Raw genomic sequence first — 23,789 nt, forward strand, 5'->3', positions numbered from 1 at the left:
GTATCATGAGGTCAACAGCACAGATTTGGCAGAGGTCAGTCTCAGGTTCAAATCCCAGCACGGCCCAGGTGACCTTAGGAAAGTTATAAGAGATTTCATAAGCCCAGGTTCTGCTTCTCTAAGAGAGGGATACTAATATTCCAATACACGTCCTCCGTGAAACTCTGATGATCAACCATAATATATGAACTAGAACTTTGCTATATAGCAGACTTGTCACAGATCTCAAACGACTTCAACACCAGCAGAAGGAAAAGCACCACTGTGGAATTATAGCTACTTTGATTGTGATGAGATAAAAAAAAATCCCTACAGGAGAAAAGAGGGGTGTTAAGAAGAAAACAGTTATTCACAACTTCTCTTTCTGGAGGTATCTGTTTTACCTCTCCAATCTCTAAAAGCTGTTGAGGCTTCAGCTTCTTCTATGAACAGGAGCTGACCGGTGACGGGAAAGGATGCTCAGAACAGCAACAGGAAGTCATGTAATCAGCACTGGCTGAGAAGCCCTAAAATCTCGCCTGGGCTTCACCCTTAATAGGCTGTACCTGGGGCCCTTGCTTAACCTCTCTGCGACCCCAAATTCTCAATTGTAGAATGAGAGATTTGAACTGAAAATGTTCTAGAAGGTCCACTAGAGCTAACGAAAAAGCATTCTAAATTTCCACGATGCTACTAAACAAAATACACAGATGATCCAAAAAAGATTGCAAGTCAGGTTACCTTTCCTCTGGAGAAATCCAGCTTGCGTTATAGGGAGCTCATGCTTTGTTTGGCAATGAATGTCCTGATCCACTGTGCTGGGCATCCAGGTGACCCACATTTCTGTATAAATGCTTCTGCTCGTGCCAAGGGCTGCATGTGGCCTGGAACTAGAAAGGAAGAGATTAAACGGAAGGCACAAACACCTGCCTCAAAGCCTGTAGGGAGCTCTAACCATTCTGATGGGCCATTTGTGGTAATTGTCCTGTCTTATCCAATAAACTGGCTATTCAGGCACTGAGAGGTTGATGCCTGCTGTCAGTTGACCATAATTCCAATCACCTCATATATCTCCATTGCAGATATATGTTTTATTTGCATCACACCTGTACCACCACAGACCAGGAGAGACCAATTAAACTATGATTAGCACATATGCCACCTAAATCTGACAAACGTCTGTTCTCAATGAAATTAAAGGACTGTGTTAGGGAAGGCCAGATGACCACTTGGGTGTGGGAGGGTCGTACCAATGACATTGAGAATATGAGACATGCAGAAATAGATCTAAAAGAAATAGGTTTTGTTAGTTGCATTTTCTATTGCTATTGATAGACAACTTTTGATAGCACATGCTCAGACAAAGGAGAGCATTCCATTTTAAACACCTGCTAGCAAATCAAGTGGCAAAGGAATAGGATCGTGTAGCTTGACTTAAATAAGTACATCAATTGCTGGGGCATCTGGACAATTCGCAACTGGATACAACATCATTTGGGCTATTGAAATGTAAAGCACAAATACAGACAAGGTCATTGCCGTGACTAATACATCATCCCAACTTGCCTCCCTGCCTGTATTAGTTAGGGCAACACCAGCTGCTCTTAAAAATAAAACTGTTAGGGCTTCCCTGGTGGCGCAGTGGTTGGGAGTCCGCCTGCCGATGCAGGGGACATGGGTTCGGGCCCCGGTCTGAGAGGATCCCACATGTCGCGGAGCGGCTAGGACCGTGAGCCATGGCCGCTGAGCCTGCGCGTCCGGAGCCTGTGCTCCGCAACGGGAGATGCCACAACAGTGGGAGGCCTGCGTACCGCAAAAAAATTTAAAAATAAATAAATAAATAAATAAATAAAACTGTTAGTATCTAGTGAAAGTGTTCTAGGTGAGCAGGCTACTCTCCTCCACATGGAGATTTAGAGAACGAGAATCCTGCTGTCTGGTGGCTCTGTCAATTCCTAGGCCCCTGGAGTCTCCTGTAACCAGATGACAGACAGGGGAAAGACATGGTCAAAGAGATACTGGTGGGCTTCCTTGGTGGCGCAGTGGTTGAGAGTCTGCCTGCCGATGCAGGGGACACGGGTTCGTGCCCTGGTCTGGGAAGATCCCACATGCCGTGGAGCGGCTGGGCCCGTGAGCCATGGCCGCTGGGCCTGCGCGTCCGGAGCCTGTGCTCTGCAACGGGAGAGGCCACAACAGTGAGAGGCCCGTGTACCGCAAAAAAAAAAAAAAAAAAGACATACTGGTTTCTTAAAACTCTGGCCCAGGAAATAATACCTCTGCTCCTTTGCAAGAGCGGTCACATGGCATATCTGAATGCCAGGAGGACCAGGAAATGTAGTCCCTAGGTGGGCAACTTCTTCCCAAGGTTGATCCTATACCATGGAAGGCACAGCACTCAATTCTGGTGGACGGCTAGTCTCTTCTACAATCACACACTCTCTCATATAGAAATGGGTCTACTTGGGAGCCGGTGTTTATATCCCAATCATTTCAATTGTACTTTATCATTGACTAGATATGTTACATCCCAACTTCCTGCTTTTTCCTGGTCAGTAACTTCATATGGCTATCACGTTGAATGTTTTTTCAAGGTATTGGAGGATACCCAACCAGACAATAAAGATGCCTCAGAAGTGTACTATTAGGAGCGAGAAGAGCATACGATTGCCTTCCTCATGAGGAAAGAGAAACTATTGATTTGTCTTCATTTTTTTGGTCACTCTGCTTTCAAGCTTTACACCCAGTAGGGTGACAGGCTGGTTATAGTGTCTAACTCTGCCTCAGGAACCTGGATCGTGATGTGAGTCCAACACCAGCTTTGCCACCATCATCAATAGTAGATTCTTGCTCAGGCCAAATTCAGGGTCACAGCTCACGACTCTATGAACTGTGGGAAGGGAGTAGAGATGATAGAGGCTGTGGTCGAAGATGATTGTCAGATGGCATAAGGGAGAAGGAAAGACATATGAAGAATGTCTTATTCAGTGTATCAGTTAAAGTCTCAAAATCCTGCTTGCCTTCTTAATTGAACTCTATCTTTGATACCACTTTTAGGATTGATAGAGCATCCTGGGATGGCTAAACTTTGTTATAGAAAAAAGAACACCAAGTCATAAATGTAAAAACCGAACAAAAACCCAAAAACTTGTCATTTATAAGAACTGCACTGAAGGAAGCAGGAGACTGTTCACCGGCCAGGTGATAGGAACCACCACTCCCCAGTTTCTTAACATGCTGAAATGACAGTGTTCCTTTTGTTCCTGAGTAAAGCTAAGTTCCCCACCAAGATATGTCTTATGGACAGCAGATAGAAGTAGCTTACGTCATTCAAGTAGGGAAGATGGGACCATGTGACTTTCAGCAGAGGAGGAAAAGGCAGATCTTGTCATCATAAGCTAGCCAACTTTAAAAAACCTATTTAAAAGGAATTCTGAGAACACTCATTTTGATGAGATCAAAATATGCACATAAAGAACAGAATCTGGGCTTCCCTGGTGGCACAGTGGTTGAGAGTCCGCCTGCCGATGCAGGGGACATGGGTTCGTGCCCCGGTCCAGGAAGATCCCACATGCTGCGGCGCAGGTGGGCCCGTGAGCCATGGCCGCTGGGCCTGCGCGTCCGGAGCCTGTGCTCCGCAATGAGAGAGGCCACAACAGTGAGAGGCCCGCGTACCGCAAAAAAAAAAAAAAAAAACAAAAAGAACAGAATCTATGAGCTGCAGTTTATGTCCAGGGTAGTAAGCCATTAAGGATCTCTGAATTAGATTCTTAACTTCTAAAATGCATGATGTATTTTAGAAATTAAGAATGCATCAAGTTCTGTTGATTATAGAGAGTCTGATTTTCTAGTCAGCATCCACCAAAAGCAGCCACAGAAAATGCTTCTGTAGCACAGTTGTGCTGACTTATGATCCCTACTCTGCCGACTCTGATCTGCTTCTAGGCACAGCTGTTTCAAATGGAACAGTACTTTATGCAGACAGTGCCAGCGTGGCCTCAGAGCAAGAAAGTCCAAAGAAGAGGAGTTGGGGAAATCAGTCTTTTATAGTTGGAGCCAAGAATTTGGACCATCACTTGCAATTTCAGATACCTGTGATGTTACAAGGCTTCCTCTTTGCTGAAATGCACTGCCTGAAGCAGATCTTAGAGAGATGTTATGGCAACCCTGTTCTCTGGGTCCCTGAAAACTTCCATGAGACTGCCAAGAAGATGAGCAAATCGGAGGATAATGAAGAAGGCTGTAGCATGCACAGTGCCTCATCTATCTTTGCTGAATCTCAAGGAGAAAACCACATCCAAGTTGATAATTACAATATTAGAATCCACGTAAGGGTGTTCTGTTTGTTTGCTGGCTTGTTTTTCTATAGAATTCAACAGTACAGACTTTCTATTAAAAACAAAAACTAAAGACAGTGAACCAAGGAGTAGAATTTCAGATTCAACAAGATACATGTCATCAACAAGAGCAGGACCTTTGGGAAACTAAGAGAAATAGATCCTCTGAAGAACAACACTTCTCTTGGGACCCAACAGAATGTTTTACAGAATTCATCCTCCTGCACTCGGCTCCTGGCTGATGGCTACCAACTGCTATAATCCTACACCTTCCAAGACTTTCGAAGGCTAGGATTTGATCCATAAGGCAAAGTATAAATTGTAGTGTTTAAGAACCAAGCCTTTGGAATAAGTCTTTCTTATTTCATATCATGGCTTCACCACTTACTGAATAACTGTCAGTAAGTTACCTAATTTCTATTAAGCCTAATTCACACATGGGAGAAGAAAGAGCTGAAGATATATATTTTTAAATATATATATATCTTTATAACAACAGTTACCTCTGGATAGAGGGACTAAGCATTAAATTATTTTATTTAATTTATCTGCATTTGCTAAAAAATTTTACAATTGGGCATATATTATTTTTATAAAAAGAAAAACAAACATGTCATATAATAATAAACTTAACTAAGGAAACTGGAACTTAATGAAATAATGGTTTTAATAGAGTAATTCATGATAAATCCAAGCAATAGTTAGATCCCAACTTTGTTCCTCTAAATACTGTCAAAATGCCAAAAGTCAATTTGAAAATCAGTTGATGGGCTTCATTCTAAATAAAGGGAAACAAAACCACAGCACAGTGTAACAAATAAAATTACAAAACCTCCCCATCTCCCCATTGGTCACTCGATTCCATTCCTCCAGGCCTGAGGTAGCATGGTAACCAGCTCCCTTTACAGTCCCGTAATGCCTCCTGTACCAGACTCTGTGCTGTTATCCAGATATATACATCCCAGGACTACCACGAAACTGTCCTTCCAAAAGATTCCAGCAAAATGAAACATTCTGTTGGAATGTTTTTAAACAAGGTATTGAAACACAGAAAGGACATTTGCTTTCAAAGTTTTAGCCTATTCCAAGAACACTGTTGAGATTTTTGCCTCATTCTCCAACAGCCCTGACACAAAACTCAACTAATAGAGGCAGTCCCGCTTCATGATGGCTGACTGAGCACGGAAGGTGCATCAGCCAACCTGATCATTAAGGAACTTCAGGAAGATAGAAAAAACACATCATATGATTGACAGTGAACTCCCAAAGAACTACAACCTCAGGCAAAAGAGAAGACCAACAGAACTACAGAATAATCCCCAAATAAGAGAATCAGGTACAGTAGCAAGCTTCAGCAGAGTCAACAAATCTTGTGACTGGCCATGAGAAAATTAAAGTGCTAGACAGCAGCTGCAATGGTGCCTGCTTTCAAATCATCTTCAATACATTTTGAATGAAAGCCTCAAATACAACCCTCTAAATAAAGTGGAAGATATGCCCCCAAAAGACAACTCAAGCAAGCACTGGAACACTATGTTTCATGAAACTCCTAGCATCCAAAGTTAAGCTACTCATACACCTAAAGAAAAGGCTACACAGCCCAATGTTTCTCTCCCCTTCTGCCCTACACAGCTGTAGAGCCACAGATCCTGTAATCATAACTGAATTATCTACCGGAAGAACAGCTATTTTCATTTATGCTGAAGAAATCCATTCCAACTACTAGTACTGATCAATCTAGACCCCAAATTATAAATATAAGAATGCCAAAATAACAAAACTTATGAGGAAAACTAACAAATGAAAGAGATAAAAGGCTGAAAAGCAAAATAACCAATCCCTGTAAATGAGCTTATGAACAATAGTGAATATGAATTTAAATACATAACAATTATCTTCAAGAGATTTGATAGGACTTACAGCTATAAAAGAGCACTGTGAAAAATGATCATCAGTCAGCAAATTAAAAACATGATTGCTAAGATTTTTTAAAAAACAAAATAAATCAAAAAAGTAGCAAAATGGACATCAACTAAAGCTGCATTATCAAGGTGAAAATCCATCAAATGGACCAAGAGATAGAAATTATAAGAGAAGTGGCAAAAGTCATGATAAATCTTAAATCTTTCAAGACAGATCTTAGAAAGCCAGTATCTCTCTACCATGAGTTCTAGAAGAAGAGAATGAAAAACATGGAGAGGGAATATAATGAAAGAAATAAACATCAATTTTCCTTGACTTAAAGAAATTTTCCACAGGACATGGCCCACTGTAGAAAAGATAGCTAGTTGTCTCACTATATCCATTCTCCCTTTCTTAAGAAACGCCCTGAGAATTTTAGCTTATCACAGACGACCAAGCTAAATACTTTCTCATCCCCTCTTGCTTATTGGTCATGTGACAAAATTCTACCCAATAAGATACGGGATGAAGCAATATGTGCAACTGTGCGCCACTGTCTTAAAGAAAAGAAAAATGCCTTCCACTTTCTCTTTCCTCTAGCCATTGGCTGGAATACAGATGTAATGGAACAGACGTTTTAAATCAAAGATCAGCAAAAACAGCCATGCCCTTGTATTTACTTATTTTCAATGGCTGCTTTTGCACTACAATGGCAGAGGTAAATAGTTGCAACAGAGGCCTTATGGTTCATAAAGTCTAAAATATTCACTGTCTGTCCAGTTATAAAAAAAGTTTGCCCTCCCCTGGTTAGAATTTTAAAGACTGAAAGCATATGTGTTGGTGATGATATGAAGCACCTGGAATCCTCAGGCAATGCCAGTTGGAGTGTAAAGTGTTACAAGCATTTCTTAAAACTGTTTGAAAAACAGTTTGAATAAAGTAAAATATACAGCTGCCCTGTTACCCAGCAATTTCACATCTCTATATATTCCCAAGATAAATAAGTATGTATTATGTGTGCATGTGTGTATATATCCACAAAAGGCATGTTCAAGACTGCTCAGAGCTGCTTAACATCACTAATTATTAGAGAAATGCAAATCAAAGCCACAATGGGGTATCACCTCATACCAGTCAGAATGGCCATCATCAAAAAGTTTACAAACAGTAAATGCTGGAGAAGGTGAGGAAAAAAGGGAACCCTCCTACACCATTGGTGGGAATATAAACTGGTACAGCCACTATGGAGAACAGTATGGAGGTTCCTTAAAAAAACTAAAAATAGAACTACCATACAATCCAGCAATCCCACTCCTGAACATATATCCAGAAAAGATGAAAACTCTAGTTCAAAAAGATATATACACCCCAATGTTCACTGCAGCACCATTTACAAGAGCCAAGACATGAAAACAACCCAAGCACCCATCAACAGACAAATGGTTTAAGAAGATGTGGTATATATATACAATGGAATATTAACCATAAAAAAGATTGAAATATTGCCATTTGCGGCATAATGGATGGACCTAGAGATTATCATACTAAGTGAAGTAAGTCAGGCAGAGGAAGACAAATACTATATGATATGTGGAATCTAAAAAATAATACAAATGAATCTATATACAAAACATTAATAGACTCACAGTCTATTAATATCACATAGAAAACAAACTTATGGTTACCAAAGGGGTGAGGGAGGGAGGGAAAAATTAGGAGTACGGGATTAACAGATACAAACTACTATATATAAAATAGATAAGCAACAAGTATTTACTGTATAGCACAGTGAACTATATTCAATATCTTATAATAAACTATAATGGAAAATAACCTGAAACAACATATATATACAAAACTGAAACACTTTGCTGTATACCTGAAACTAACACAATATTGTAAATGAACTATACTTCAATAAAAATTTTTTTAAATAAAAATTTATAAAAGACTGCTCAGAGCAGTTTTATTCATTATAATCGAGTGGATAAACATATTTTGATATATTCATACAATGAAAAACTACACAGCAATGAAAAGGAACAAACTACTGGTATGCCCAAAGACATGAATGGAACACCAAAACATACTAATGAGTGAAAGACAGACACAAAATAGAATTTACTGTATGATTTCACTTATATGAAGTTCAAAAAGAAAAATTAATTTATGATGATGGAAATCAGAATGGTTAATATAGGTGGAGGATGTGCATTCACTGATAAAGGCATGAGAAAGCCTTTTGGGGTGCTAAAAATTCTATAACTTGATCTGGCTGGTGGTTACACAGATACCTACGTTTGTAAAAATTCATCAGGCTATGCACTTAAAGTTTTTGTACTTTACTGTATACATATTATAACTGAATAAAAACTGAAAGAAAAAAAAAGCTGAGATAAACAAAAAAATATATATCTTGTAATTAACACAGAAAAATTGTTGATTAATTTTTGGCAAAACAGCAGGCCATAGAATTGAACACATTACCTGAAAATGTAAGACTGAAAAATGTAAGAGGCTAAAATAAGAGATAAGCTCTTCTAAATCATGAATAGAAATAAATCAACTGCAGTGATATTCAATAAATATTACAATGTTTAGTAAAAAGAAGAAGACATGAGAAACAAACACAGTATGAGTCCACTCACACAAAATTCAAAAACAGGTTTAAAGTATATATATTAGGAATGCATGCTTAGGTGGTAAAACTACATAGGAAAACATGGTAGTGAATCTCATTACATTAGGAGAGTAATTACCTTGGGCAATAATAGAAGAGGCTGTGATAACAAAATGATGGGAGAGGGGAACTTCTGGCATGCTAGTAATGTTATTTCTTGACCTACATGATGATCGTACTGATGTTCACATTATTACTCTGTTAAAATGTACAGGGCTTCCCTGGTGGCGCAGTGGTTGAGAGTCCGCCTGCCAATGCAGGGGACACGGGTTCGTGGCCCGGTCCGGGAAGATCCCACATGCCGCGGAGCAGCTAGGCCCGTGAGCCATGGCCGCTGAGCCTGCGTGTCCGGAGCCTGTGCTCCGCAACGGGAGAGGCCACAACAGTGAGAGGCCCGCGTACCGCAAATAAATAAATAAATTAATTAATTAATTAATTAATGTACATATGTTTTAAGCACTTTTCTCAATGTATACTTTATTTTGCATAACAAAAAGGTTTAAAATTAAGTAGAGATATAGGGAACTTGAATAACAAAATTCATTCACCATTATACATGTGTTATCTCTTCCTATATAGGTATGAAAATTATACCCATATAGATATAATATCATAGACACATACAAATTTAAATGTAACATATATTATATATATGTGTGTATGTGTGTATGTACCAAACAGAGAAGATGCATTCTATTCAAATGTTCATAAAACCTTTTTTTAAAAGTCCATCATCTACTAGGCCAGGGATAATTTCATCATTGCTGCAGCTCAATCATGGCTGTGAGCTTCCCATGCTTTCATTTTCCAAGTTGGGGTTTATGTGTTTGTGTTTAAACTGTCATTATTTATCGATGTATGGTAGGGGAGAGAAGATAACTCAGCTTTCAGTTCATGTGTTGCAGGTCACGAGGAATCACATTCACCCACACTTCATGTAGGACAGTGCATTACCCAGAAAGCCCATATGCAGTAAACGAATGGATGCAGTAAATGAATGGGACTCAGGATTGTCTCTCCAAGGCAACAGTCTGAGAAGAAAGGTGCTCTTCTTACATACTTGGTAGCCAGAGGGACGGACTAGGACAAAGATGGCTAACTGTGTTACCCTTCCCCCATAGAGCTGAGATGTCTCAGAGAAGTAACTGGTTAGCCAGGGACTACATTTCCCAGTTCCCTTTATCATTAGAGGCAGTCATGTGACTAAGTTCTAGCCAACAGAATATGAACAGAATTGAGGGCCTTAACTTCCAGACATGATACATAAAGACCACACACACAGCACTCCATCGTATTCTTTTTATCTTTCAGCTAACTAGAATGGAGGTGATCCCCCAGGGTGACCTTAAAAACTATCTGTTGAAGAGGAAAAATTTTCCATCAGCCCAGGTCCCCGAATAACTGTATGGATGGTAGGATAACTTACTACCCTGCAGTGTGGTTGTAAGGATTAAATGAAATCACGAAAAGAAGATGCTTAGCACAGTGCCTCACACGTCATACGTGCCGAGTGTGTGTTAGCTTAGTAAGTACCCAGGAAATTATTACAAGGACCTTAGAGTCTTCGAAATGATTAAGTTTCAAGAGATGAGCTCTTGAAGATAAAGGAAAGTGATTGATGACCATCCACTCAGCCCATTTCTTCCAGTTAATCACTTCTTCCTCCAAAGAATCCTCTGTGCTTGGTTATATGAGTTGCACAGTAGGCAACGGAAGCACATTTGAGGAATAAAGCTGCAAAACCGGCTCAATATGCTAACCATCAGGGACAAAGATGGACCAGCTGGAGACTCTGAGATGAGCCCCTAACATCGGTGAGCAGAAAGGAGGAAATCATATGTAAATACAGGTGTAAAGGTAAAGTTTTTCCCTGCTTTTTCCCTTTCTGCTTGCATCAAGAATATGTGCACGGGGCTTCCCTGGTGGCGCAGTGGTTGAGAGTCCGCCTGGCGATGCAGGGGACACGGGTTCGTGCCCCGGTCCGGGAGGATCCCGCATGCCGCGGAGCGGCTGGGCCCGTGAGCCATGGCCGCTGAGCCTGCGTGTCTGGAGTCTGTGCTCCGCCACGGGAGAGGCCACAACAGTGAGAGGCCCGCGTACCGCAAAAAAAAAAAAAGAAAAAAAAAAGAATATGTGCACGTATACAAGCATGCACACACACACACACAGAGAAACACACACAAACACACACACACACTGACACACAAATAGACTGCTGCACTGCAAACAGTATGGGTGATTTTATTGATGATTCTCTCAAATCATCACTAAAACAAAATAAGCTGTTCACTTCACAGCTGGAGTCAAATAGAGTGAGGACAGTCGTCTCACCCTTCTCTGATGATAAATGAGCCTTCCCCTCCTTACTCGGGTCCTTGACCCAAATTCACAGTTTTTCCAGTGACCCAGGCGGACCTCTGAGATGAAAAAAAGCCACACTCACAAATGCCTAATGAAGCTTGTCTCAACTCTTACTATTGCAGCCTGTCATTCTAACTCTAATTGATTTGCTAAGGTAGCTTTTTTTTTAATCATCAGCCTAGCAGACAAAAACACCTAATGTAAATTAAACACATCCCTCTCTCGCGCGCGCCTACATTTCACCAGCCCCTCTATCCCTTGTTTAAACTTTCTCTGAAACTTCATATTCTCCTTTTTTATCTTGGCAGTAAGCAAATAAGTGTCTGGCCTTTAAGAAGTTCTTTGGTAAAAGAATCTTTGAATCATGTAAAGGGAACTTTTCTCCCCTCAACAATCTTTTTCAGTGAGGCACAAATTTCAGTCAATTGAGAGGGACGCTCTAGAACCCTCTTTGAAAATGGTTTGGAAGCCACATCAGAGCTTAGCAGGAAAGAATGCCATGATCGAATAGCAATGTTTACACAGACAGGGCATGGTGGCGTATTAGAATATATTCCATGTATTTGTCCTCTCTAGGAGTCAAGATACAATGATACATAGAAAATTCCAGAAAGCAATATATCTAGCCTATTGTATATAGATATAGACATAGATACAGATATTTAGAATCCCAATCCTTCAAAGAAGATAACACAACCTCATCTCAAAGTACATTCCTTGAAATTGCTTGAACTTGTTGGTTGTTTCCTACAACCATCTACTTTAAACTCCTTATGCTGTGAAACAGAGATAAATTAAACGGCTTACTCGGGGAAAAAGAGAAAAAGGGATCTTAGAAGTAAGGCCCCGAGGTTTCTGTGTTCCTTTCACAAAACCAAACTCTCTGAGAGATCCTCCAGCCTGAGAGCCTCCTGGAAGCCATGTGCTTTGCAGCTACCTGGATGTCTTTCTCCAACAATGGAGGGGTGCGTGTTAACAGCCTGTAGTAACAGGACTCCATTATAGCCAGAACATAACATCTCAGAAGGACTCCCAGCTACCCAGACTTTGCAGAGTTCCATTTAGCACCATCTTTGTGAGGCGTGAACACCTGACACAGGATGAAAGTGGAGGAACCAGCCCTGGGGAAGAAGGGCTTCTTCCCTTTCAAGTTTCTGAACTTTTCTAGGTCTGTGGAGGTCCAAACCACAGAACCAAGGAAACTGAAAAGGAAAACAACAAAAGAAGCTGCAAATCAAAAGAGCCCTCTCCACTGCACAGCTCCTGCTGTTCTGCTTTCATTCCACACCAGCGTCATCTGAATGGATAGCAGCACCTCAGCCTCCCTGTACAAAGTCAACACATTGTATGGAGTGTGTACAACTTGCAAAGGAGCAGACTGGCTGCTGGCTAAATTCTCCAGCCCCTTTCCGTCTCCCTCTGTGCTTTTTTTCTTTGCGGGGCTGCGGGGTTTTCTTTGTCCTATGATGACTAGGTTCCTCTGGGATCTTTAGGAACACCCTAAGGACACCCCTCCACCCCACCCCCACATATGGCCATGCCCTCCCTGAGAGCTGCACCGCAATTAGGACCTTTCTCTGCCCACCCACTATACCTGTCCTCATCTTCCCTCTGCCTGTTACTCTGCCACTAAATTCTTTAAAGGTATTTGTGTTAGTCAAAGCTCTCTGGGTTGTATAAAGCAGAAATACCCTTCAAACTAGGGAGAAGGACCTTTTGGGGATTATGTACGTGAGTGAGCTTATGAAAATAAAGCAAAAGCAGAGAGGGATCCAGATTTTGTAGGGCTCAAAGTTTAAACAATGATTGCGGAGAGCAAGGGGGTGGGAATCTCTGTAATTTCAAATACAAAATTAGGATTGAAAGTGAGTATTTATTAAGAATGAGAAAAGAAACCACAGCAAATTGCGAATTTTTAAATGTTGACAAATGTTACAAATAGCACAAAATCCAGAAAAATATCCTAATGTTTTCGTTAATTAACTGGCTGATAAAACTCTTGTAATAACTTTGTCTTGTTTCTTTTATCTGCTTACTCTTTGATCACCTCTCCACATGACAATAACTTTGTACTGTAAGTTTCTCTAAGAGAATAAAAAGATAGTTCAGGGGCTTCCCTGGTGGCGCAGTGGTTGAGAGTCCGCCTGCCGATGCAGGGGACACGGGTTCGTGCCCCGGTCTGGGAAGATCCCACATGCCGCAGAGCGGCTAGGCCCGTGAGCCATGGCCGCTGAGTCTGTGCATCCGGAGCCTGCGCTCCGCAAGGGGAGAGGCCACAACAGTGAGAGGCCCGCATAATGCAAAAAAAAAAAAAAAAAAAAAAAGATAGTTCAGTCTTTCTTCTGGCACAGTGGATCAAAATTCATTACCGAAGTTGGGATGCAGAAAACATGCAACGTTACACACAGGGTGTGCTGTTTGCAGTACTGATACCTGTCCTTGCTGTATGAAGACAGGAACTCTAACACATTATATTTTGCATGATTCACAACAAGAGAAAAAAATATACGGTTTATTTAAATTGCCTACACTGCATAACCAAATATATTCCTCCCTATTTCCATTTTGATAGACATCAATGAGGACCGAGTCCTCTTCTTATAATTTTAGATTTCTGGTTATTTATGTGTACAACATTCTCCCAAATCTTCCTTCTCCTCCACTTTCCACATACAACTGATCCTAGGAGCTATACAATATGTTCATATTTTTATCAGATCACACTTTCCTGCTCTGTCTTCTCTGTAGGAAAATGGTCATGGACTGAGGGGAGGGGAAATGCAGAGTGGAAGCAGAGAGAGCAGCTCGGAGGCTCTTGAAGCAGTGTGTGCAAAGGACGACAGGGATTTAGACCGTGGTACTAGAGGTAGAGAGAGTAAGTGATCAGACTCAGACAGATTTTGACAGCAGAACCAATATGATTTGCTAATTAGATATGGGAGACAAGAAAAAAGAGTTCAGCCAAGTAGATAAGAGAACCATTTTCACACAGGATTATTCTGAGTGCTAACTGAATTAATGCTTGTAATTGTGCCTAGCATGATGCCTGGAACATAACTGGAGCTCAATAAACATTAGTTGAATCTGAACCTTGTTTCTATTACTCAAAAAAAAAAAAAACCCTGAGAATGAATCATATAGCAGATCCTACATTGTTCCTGGCTTGATTATTCATGACAACAAGCATTTCTGAAAATTTCCCTCACTGGCCCCTACAAATCTGCTGAGTGCAAGATAGGATAACAAACAAAGCAAACAATTAAAATAAGATAATTATAAAAAAGAATGTAGAGCACAATCTTGTATTTATCTACATAAACACAACTCACAACACAGCTCAAAATAGATATATCTAGGGTGATCATTTCAGTGCAAAGGAGGAGCTACTGAAGACTCATTCTGACAAAACCTGCTGGGGTTTTTACATCGCCAACCTAGTGATTCCAGTACCCACCCCTCAACACCCTTATAATTCCCACAACTACACAGCTTTGAAATTATACCCTTATAGGGTGTAATTTTTAATTTGATAAATTCATGCTATTTCAAATCTTTCCATTAAATGAAATATTAATATTTGCATTATATCACTTCACCATTTGCTTAAATTTGCACAAAATAAGATCTTACCATATAACAAAATTATCAACATAAGTTATTTCTAGTTAGTGAGGTTTTGAATGCGTCTTCTTTTTTTTTCATCTGTATTTTGTAAAATGTTTGCAATGACAGCATATTACTTTAAGAGGAAAGAATGTATTTTTAAAACATTAAGAAAAAAAGGCTAAGAAAAACAAGTGGAAATATTACTTGATTACCCCTCAGTAATAGCAACCTCTTAGTAAATATAAATAAAGTTGAACTTAAAACTTTTTTTTCTTTTTAAATTTTTATTTATTTATTTTTGGCCACGTGCTGCATAGCTTGCGGGATCTTAGCTCCCCAACCAGGGATTAAACGCAGGCCCTTGGCAGTGAAAGCGTGCAGTCCTAACCACTGGACCACCAGGGAATTTCCCTACTTAAAACTTTAATGAATGAGAATAACTGAGGATAATGGTGCACATTCTAATGGTGCAGTATGATATATATTTTAGTCATACATATATATTCACACCATCTTTGGTCCCTGCCTTCCTCTTCTCTCCCTAATTCTTCTCTTATCTACTTCCTTCTCCCAAGAATATAGCATAGTTCATCAAGAACTTCCAATATGCCATGTGCAAGCCTTTGTCATTAGCATTTAGAACGTCGGGGCCTAAAGAAATCTCAAAGGGCTTATACTTTGTAGAAGAGATTTAAGTCAGTATTTACCACAAAATAAGGAAATTTCCCAAGAGAATATGGCAAATACTGTAGGTTGGCTCATGCAATACTTTTCCCTTTCCCTTTTCTTCCTCTCCTGCAAACCCACCTAGATAGATGTAAACCCACATTTCCAGAGACCCCCACAACTAAGGATAGCCATGTGACACATTTACAACCAATGACAGCTATGCAGATGTCTCCTGGGAACTGCTGGGAAACACTATCCCTGTTTGCCAGTTCCTGCCTGGAATGCAAGCATAATAATTAGAGTGGCAGCAGCCACGTTGGGACATAAGGAAAAAAGTCAAGAGAACCACAGAGACTTTGGGCCTCATGTCTTGGACCCACTGCTCTACTACCAAATGTCACATACCTCCAGACATTTTTGCATGAGAAAAAAAGAAGCCTTTATATATTTATGCCTATTACAAGTCCAGCTCCTGCTATAGACAAAGGCAAATCCTAACAAATCCACAGGCCTAAAGTGGCTTTTTGCCTTTAACTAAATCTCTACCACCTTATGTTCCTAAATTAGCCACTTTCTTCTGATATCACAATTTAGGAGAATACTAATTACCTGATGGTTCTGGAAAATTGAAATTGTTTACCAAATCATATTAGGCTTTTTAGACCCAATGCTCCAATTCATATATTATGCATTTATGGAATAGGGAAAAATCAAAGAAGTAAATGAAATAAATCAAATAATATCACAAACTTGACATTTCAAAAACAGTTATTGGGGAAGAAGTCCTTAGAGTCAAGAGTCTTCACATCTGAGAAGCCCTGTGGTGTCTGCAAACCTTTCTGGGTCAACAAACCAGCTTTGCCCTATAAGAGGTGACTGGAGGTTCAGAATGTAAAAAGGCCACTAACTCCTAACATGGAAATTTTTCCATCTAGTCCATGGCCTAGAGGGTATCTGCACCCCACCCCCAATCAAGAAGAGTACAGGAGACATCAAGGCCATGAAAAGGTAACGGACAGAAGACAATCTCACCAAGATTACATTCCATAAAACGGAATTGGCAACATCTGCTCAATCTACTGTAGATAAACAGTGAACTATTTTCCATCTCATTAACTGAGAGGATGAGATATTAAATAAACCCCAGGGGCCTCGTGCTTTATTATCACATTTAAGGGTTGGCCCAGACTTGCTGCATTAGCTAATCCTTATAACGGTTTACAGTCTAAAATCCTACCAATTCCAATCTCTCTTTCTTTCTCTCTCTCTCTCTCTCTCTTTCTCTCTCTCTCTCTCTCTCTCTCTCTCTCACACACACACACACACACACACATTCCCAAATGGCTTAAAACCAAAAGTTCCTGCTTAATCTGGCTGTCTCTCTAATTACTAGTCACTTAGCTTAAATTATTAACCATGTCTTCAACTGCGATATATAATACCTATAGGTCTCCAAACAGGACTCTAATAGAACTATCTAATTCTATTAAACTGCAAACAACTGCCCATTAAATATTTATTAGCCAGCTTGCATTCATTGCAGATAGATTGGAGTGTCAGCAAATCTCTTGGTTCCCTCTACCCAGAGCTCTGTCACACAGAAGGTTCATCCAAACCAGCTCATCAGAATCATACCTACTGATCAACTGCCAATTACCTCTTTAATGAAAATCAATGGAAACAAAAAGAGTTTAGAAGAACTTACAAGATATGGTATGGATTTTTTAATACTTGCTTAAATAAGTAAATTGGTTAAAATATAGCTAACTTGATTGTAAACACTTAAGGTTTATTTTACCGCAGGGAAAACTGCTGCCAGTTAAATAATTAGATTTTCTTCCTCAGCCTGGTGAATTGCATTTTTAATAAAGGAGTTGAAGATCTGTCAGTTTCAGCCACTCAGGAGTGATGCTTTTTGATGCTGTACTTTCAGGCTAAAATAACTTCTTTCTTAAAGCCATATGAAAGTTAACCTGACACCTTGGGCAGACAGCATGCCTTAAGATGGTAAGCATGTGGGCAGTTTTAGACAATTAGATTATGCAAGATGGCAACTGTTCATTCACTTAAAATGCAAGAACCATCTGGATTCTCCCAGAGGATCTGGGGAAAATGAACAAGGGAAGTCCTTCCTCTAGACAAACCATTTTAACATAAATCATTCAAAACCCAAATTGTAAATCAATTCTTAACAGCAAATGGCCATAATGCAGAATATAGAAGAGGGGCAGGAATATCATCTGACTCTCGTTCAACTAGCGTCTCAATAGTCATAGAAAGTCAGGCAAAAGAAAAACAGGAATTACTATAGCAAATAATCAGTAGTAGCATAAATTTTTGCTTTCTGGTTGCTGTATTTAAAGATTCAACCCCAGACAACTGCCTTGTAGGTTGATTTTTGAGAAAATACCCCTGTCCAGAAGCAAAATAATTAAGATGGACATGAAAACTAACACTAGGAATCTCTAGTCATTAAAAACAAAGCAACGGGAAAATAAATAAATTGTGCTATATTCACACACTGGAATAAAGTATTGCAATACAAATGGACAGACTATTGCAACATGAAAAATGGATTAATTTCATAAACATCATGTTGAATGAAAGAGCTAGACCAAAAAAAAGAACAGATTCTGTGTGACTGAATTTACATAAAATTCAAAAACAGGCAACATTAAGCTATGTTTTAAATAGAGTAGTATTTACCTTTGGGAGTGGGAGAAAAGGTAGTGACTGGGGAGGGGACACAAAGGAGATTTTTGAAGTGCTTGGTAATGTTCATGCTCAGTCTACAAGTTGGTTACACAAATCTAGTCCCTTTGGGAAAATTTCTGTACTTCTGAATGTGTGTTATTTTTCAATAAAAAGTTCACTTTCTAAAAAGTGAAGCAACAGAGCAATTTATTAGTGTGGCCTTAGGCAAGTCACTTATCTCTGGACCTCAAAAGTTCCATCATGTGTAAAATAAGCAGTTGGACAAGATGGTCTTCAGATTTCTATTACAAAAATGCTCTGACTCTATGAAAGATCACTAGTCTCACAAGGACAAAATGAATCAATAAATCTATTCTGACACCAACCTCATTTTAGTAGTCAGATGTCTTCCTCCACCCCCTCACCCTTTCTACACCCTTTACTTAAATAGTAAAAAGCAAGTTTTTAGGCAGCACACTTACAGAGAGAATCCTCCTGATAGATAGATAGATAGATAGGTAGATGATAGGTAGATATGCAGATTCATAGATAGAGATATTCTTATAACACCAGACAAAAAGGAGAGGTAAAGCACTTTCACACACTCATGAACGTGCCCTTCAAGTTTCTTTCAATTTTTCACTCACATGGAAATATTTAACTTTTGAGTTATTTTATCCATGGTTCTGAAATCAGACAGGCATGGACTTATAAGGAATGCAAAAAAATCTGCCCTAAAATATCTCTTTGGCCTAGCTACCTAAGTGCCTGATGTTCCCACAATTAGAGTATCTTAGATCAATCAGCCCTTCACCTAGCAGAGAACTGACCTCAGAAGATGTGAGACATAGGACACAAGTTTTGTCCATGTGGGACAGGATGGTAGAGATCAGGAGCCTGGTGCCTCCATAGAAGACAGGCATTTCCTCACCTGCCCAGAACTAAAAACCAGACAACACTATTAGGGGATGGGACCCAGGTGCTCTCCCACTGTTCATTTCCCACCTAACACCAACTTATTCCTGGTTCTCCTCATGTTTCTCCAAGAAAAAGTCTTGTGACTTCACCATGTGATAAGAAAATAAAATCCCATTAATGGCTTATTTCCCCTAAATAACCACAAGCCACCAAAATAAACTGTTCACTTTTTAAACTATTAGTTATATATACAACACTATAGGAGGACTACTCAGAATTTCCCTTCACTCATTGTAGAAACCTAGGCATAGATCTCTCTTCTCATAGAATTTTATAAGGACACGTTGCAGTTTCAATGGGGAGTGAGCACATGTCACCAATTCATGGCCAAGATAATGGACAGAAAGAACCTAAATCCCTCAAGCATGAAATATGACAACTTTTAAACTCCCCAGTAGTGTATCTTTTAAAAGGACAAAATAAAGTACAAGTCAAGAATTGTTCTTTAGAGGAATATCCCTAGATCATGTTGTCAGGAAACATAATATGTCATTTCTCCTTAGACTTCAGGTAGAGTAGAAGGGCCTGGAGAATATGAAATGAGCAAGTTACCTGCTGCTGTCTTTTATAAATCTTAAACAGAGACCAAAATTAGTTTGGTTGGATTTCCTTAACAAGGTGCAAGCACCTCTAGAGAACACATTCTCATGAGGCAAAAAAGCTGCCTCTAAATGTCTCTGTTTCATGCACTTCCAGCTGGGATTGGGGATCTGCTCTCTCCTTTAGAAACAAAGGGCTCTGCTGTGCATCTGGGGAAAAGATGGGGAAGAATTATATTCTGGTTTTGGTTTCTTTCTTTCTTTCTTTCTTTCTTTCTTTCTTTCTTTCTTTCTTTATGACTGCATTGGGTCTTCGTTGCTGTGTGTGGGCTTTCTCTACTTGCGGCGAGCGGGGGCTACTCTTTGTTGTGGTGCACAGGCTTCTCATCACAGTGGCTTCTCTTGTGCGGAGCACTGGCTCTAGGTGCATGGGCTCAGTAGTTGTGGCTTGTGGGCTCTAGAGCACCGGCTCAGTAGTTGTGACGCACGGGCTTAGTTGTTCCGCAGCATGTGGGATCTTCCCTGACCAGGGACCGAACCTGTGTCCCCTGCATTGGCCGGTGGATTCTTTTTTTTTTTTTAACATCTTTATTGGAGTATAATTGCTTTACAATGGTATGTTAGTTTCTGCTTTATAGCAAAGTGAATCAGCTATACATATACATATATCCCCATATCTCCTCCCTCTTGCGTCTCCCACCCATCCTCCCTATCCCACCCCTCTAGGTAGCACTGAGCTGATCTCCCTGTGCTATGCAGCTGGCAGGTGGATTCTTAACCACTGCACCAGCAGGGAAGCCCAAGAATTATATTTTGAAGGGATATGTTTAGGTGTCAATCTTCTTCTCCAGTCTGTAAAGACAGAGCAATTGTGCAAATACTATTTAACTCATAAAAAATGCCATTGACCTAAGCCCAGTAAAGGAAAATCCTGTGATAAAACAGGCTTTTCCACTCCCAGAAGGTAGAAGCAAGTTGGGAGAAGAGACAAGAACATAAAGAAGAAAGTATAAGAGGGAAACTAGAGCCTTGGCTACAGCCAGAACCATTCCATAAAAAATTCAGAGCTGCATAGATGCTGAGGCCCACAAAATGCTACTCATGGTGTCATCCCTCAAGGACCCTGAGATTTCTAAGCTCTATCCCATATTTATTTTTCTATAATAATAGAAGTTCTATCATGTGTATGGCTACCAGGTTAAAGACTACATTTCTCTGCCTTCCTTAAAGCTGGATGTGGCATGTGACCAGGTACTAGCCAATAGGAGATGCAAGCAGAAGTTACTTATGCAACTTTCTGGTCACACCCTTAAAAAATAAGGCATATGCAATTCTGTTGTTCTTTGCTTCTTCTTACTTGCTGGAATTCAGACATAGTGGTAGGAACTAAAGCACCTATTATGAACCAAGAGTAAGAAAGCACAGGCTAAGCATGGAGGAGCAGCAACACAGAAGGTGCTGAGTCCCCAAGCCACGGACCTACCATATAAACCTGACTGCTTACACTCAGCAGCCAAACCAATATACTAAAACATGCAACCACCAATTGGTTCTTCAGCATCCTCTGTTCCATTTGGAGTTATGCTTATCCCTCCTCTCAACATTGCCCAGTGCTTCCCATCAAGCATGGATGATTCCCCCATCTAACATCCTGGCACAATGGACTGCCCCCCACCACCACTACCCAGACTGGGGGTTACTACAGATAGACAACTTGCAGGAGAGGATCATGGTAGTTTGAATCAAGAGCTCTATCCTAATCAAGGTGGGACCATGATAAACCAGTTTGAAATCATCCACTGAGCCTGGTCAGCAGTGGCTATATTATCCCTGATGACGGCTCAATAGCTTTTTTCTCCAGCCAGGAAATTTGAGAGGTGAGTCAGGGCAGGGTTACCTAAATAGATTGTACCTGCCAAGACCTGGTGCCTGAATAAATAAGTGCACGTGGAATGGAAATTAGGAGGCTGGACTGAAAATAAATTTAACAGACTGCCTCCTCTTTATATACTCCTTTTAATCAGCTGGTTTCATGCGGTTTCACTTTGCAGAGGAGATGTGACTCATGAGCATGCTTGCCAGAGACAGATGCTTTGTGGGTTTTGTTGTGTTAAAAAAAAAAAAATCTCTCAGATAAGGATCTGCAAGAAATTTGGATGAAAAGAAATGCCAAAGGTAAACATGATTGGAACCAAGGCAGATTTTGGAAGGAAGTTGTACAGGATTTTTATAGACTCGTAGCTCCTCAAACTCTTTTCAAAGACATAAAAATAAAAGGTGAATCAGATTTTTACAAATAAAAAAGTCATCTAGTTCAACTCAGTTTTCCTAAAAATAAATACTTAAGATAGTATATAACACACAGTTGTCAAACAAATATTTATTTTTGTTGTTGTTGAATAAATGATTGCCTGACTAGAAAATAAGAGAGATAAGTGACTTGTTCAAAATTATACAAGAAAGATTCAAGTGAACTAAGATGTCTTAACCCCAAGCCCAATATATTTTCTATGTTGTCTTCTCTCATTATGTGGCATAGGCACTTTAGTTTTTGAAATGAACACAAAATCTATGCACACACCTTCCTTTTCCTAGTGTCTATTACAGTTAGAACAGTTTTAGCCAAAGGTAACACAACATCTAGCAAAACGCTGTTTAAATCAGAAGAATGTTTTATCGTTTACTTTACAAAAATTCAGAGGTATATTGTCCCAGGGTTGATTTTGATGACTCAACAACATCACCAAGGACCTAAGGACCTTGCACTTGCCCATGCTCCTGTGTTGCTTTCATTTGGAGGGCTATTTCCTCATGGTTGACAAATAGTTGTAGCATTTCTTCTTATCTTCTCTGAAAGCATCCATAGCAGAAAAGAAGGGAGAAAGATACAAATGGCTTCCTTCTCACACCACTCTATTAATAAAAAGCAAAATCATTCCCCAAACCTTCAACATACTTCCCCTTATGCCTCATTAGCCAGAAGTGGATCACGTCCCCACCCTTTGACCAATCACTGGCATAAAGGAATGAATTGTGATAACTGGGTTAGGCCTATGATGATTTCCTTATTGGACCTGGGCTCATACCATCCCAAAGAAATGTGTTAACAAGGAAGAAGGGAAGTGGCTATCTGAAGACATTGATGAGATTCTGCCACATACACAGATTGCCTTGGCAGCTCTACTGAAGACTAAGCCCACAGGTATTATATCCCAACAATGCTAGATGTAGAAGTATGAATTCAACTCAACAAATACTCGTCAATCCCTTTCTATTCTCCAGGTTCCACACAGACCCTGCAACTAAAACTACAAATAGGACTGACACTTTTCTTAACCTCAAAGAGTTCACTATACAGTGGCAGATGAAGACCACTAAATAGATTACTACAATCCCAACATGACATGTGCTCTTAAGGGAATGTGCCTACACACCCATGACATAATAAAGAAGACCTAACTAGCCCACATACAGACAGTCAGGGAAGACTTCCAAAGAGCAGGTGTCATCAACAGAATAAGTAGAAGTTAGCATAGAGATGCTATGGAACAAGCAGAGTTCCAGATAGAAGACTCAGGATAGGCCAAATGCAAAAGACAAATGAGAATACAATGAGTCTGAAGGCTCAAAAAAAGAAAAAAAATCAGTAGGACTAAATCACTGAACATAAGGCAGAGAGACCAAGTGAGACTAAAGAGGTAAGAGCTGGTATGCCAATTAGTCCTATTTCAAGTTTTTGCCAGTTTGATAAAGGATTCGCCATGACAAGCTGTAGGTGGAGTCACAGGTGTGAAAACAACTAAAAGGCAGCAGGCACAGAGGTGACCTCCCCCAAGGAAATGGATCATGACATTGCTACTTGGTGACTTGCAATTCCCTTTGCCAATTCTCCATCTATCGAGGCTATTACAGACTAGGCTGAAAATAATGTACCAGTTCAGAGTGTCGACAGCTCTCAGCATAAGGGCTAGTGTGGGTAATGAGTGTGCTTTGACAGCCCAAGGTCAGGTATTTAACAATATTCCAGAGTTTAAGTATGATACACTG

The 23,789-nt window shown here is 40.0% G+C and overlaps 1 long non-coding RNA gene across 1 annotated transcript in view; it reads right to left on the reverse strand.

The window, feature by feature from the left end:
• Positions 1 to 565: 565 nt before the first annotated feature.
• The window catches only part of LOC308616663, a 90,021-nt gene continuing 66,797 nt past the window's right edge, over positions 566 to 23,789 (reverse strand). The window contains exon 3 of the long non-coding RNA XR_014015738.1: positions 566 to 869. This is a non-coding gene — a long non-coding RNA (uncharacterized lncRNA). The remainder of the gene's footprint in view (positions 870 to 23,789) is intronic.

The sequence above is a fragment of the Mesoplodon bidens genome (assembly GCF_964165515.1).
Source record: "Mesoplodon bidens genome assembly, chromosome: 4".
NCBI lineage: Eukaryota > Metazoa > Chordata > Mammalia > Artiodactyla > Ziphiidae > Mesoplodon > Mesoplodon bidens.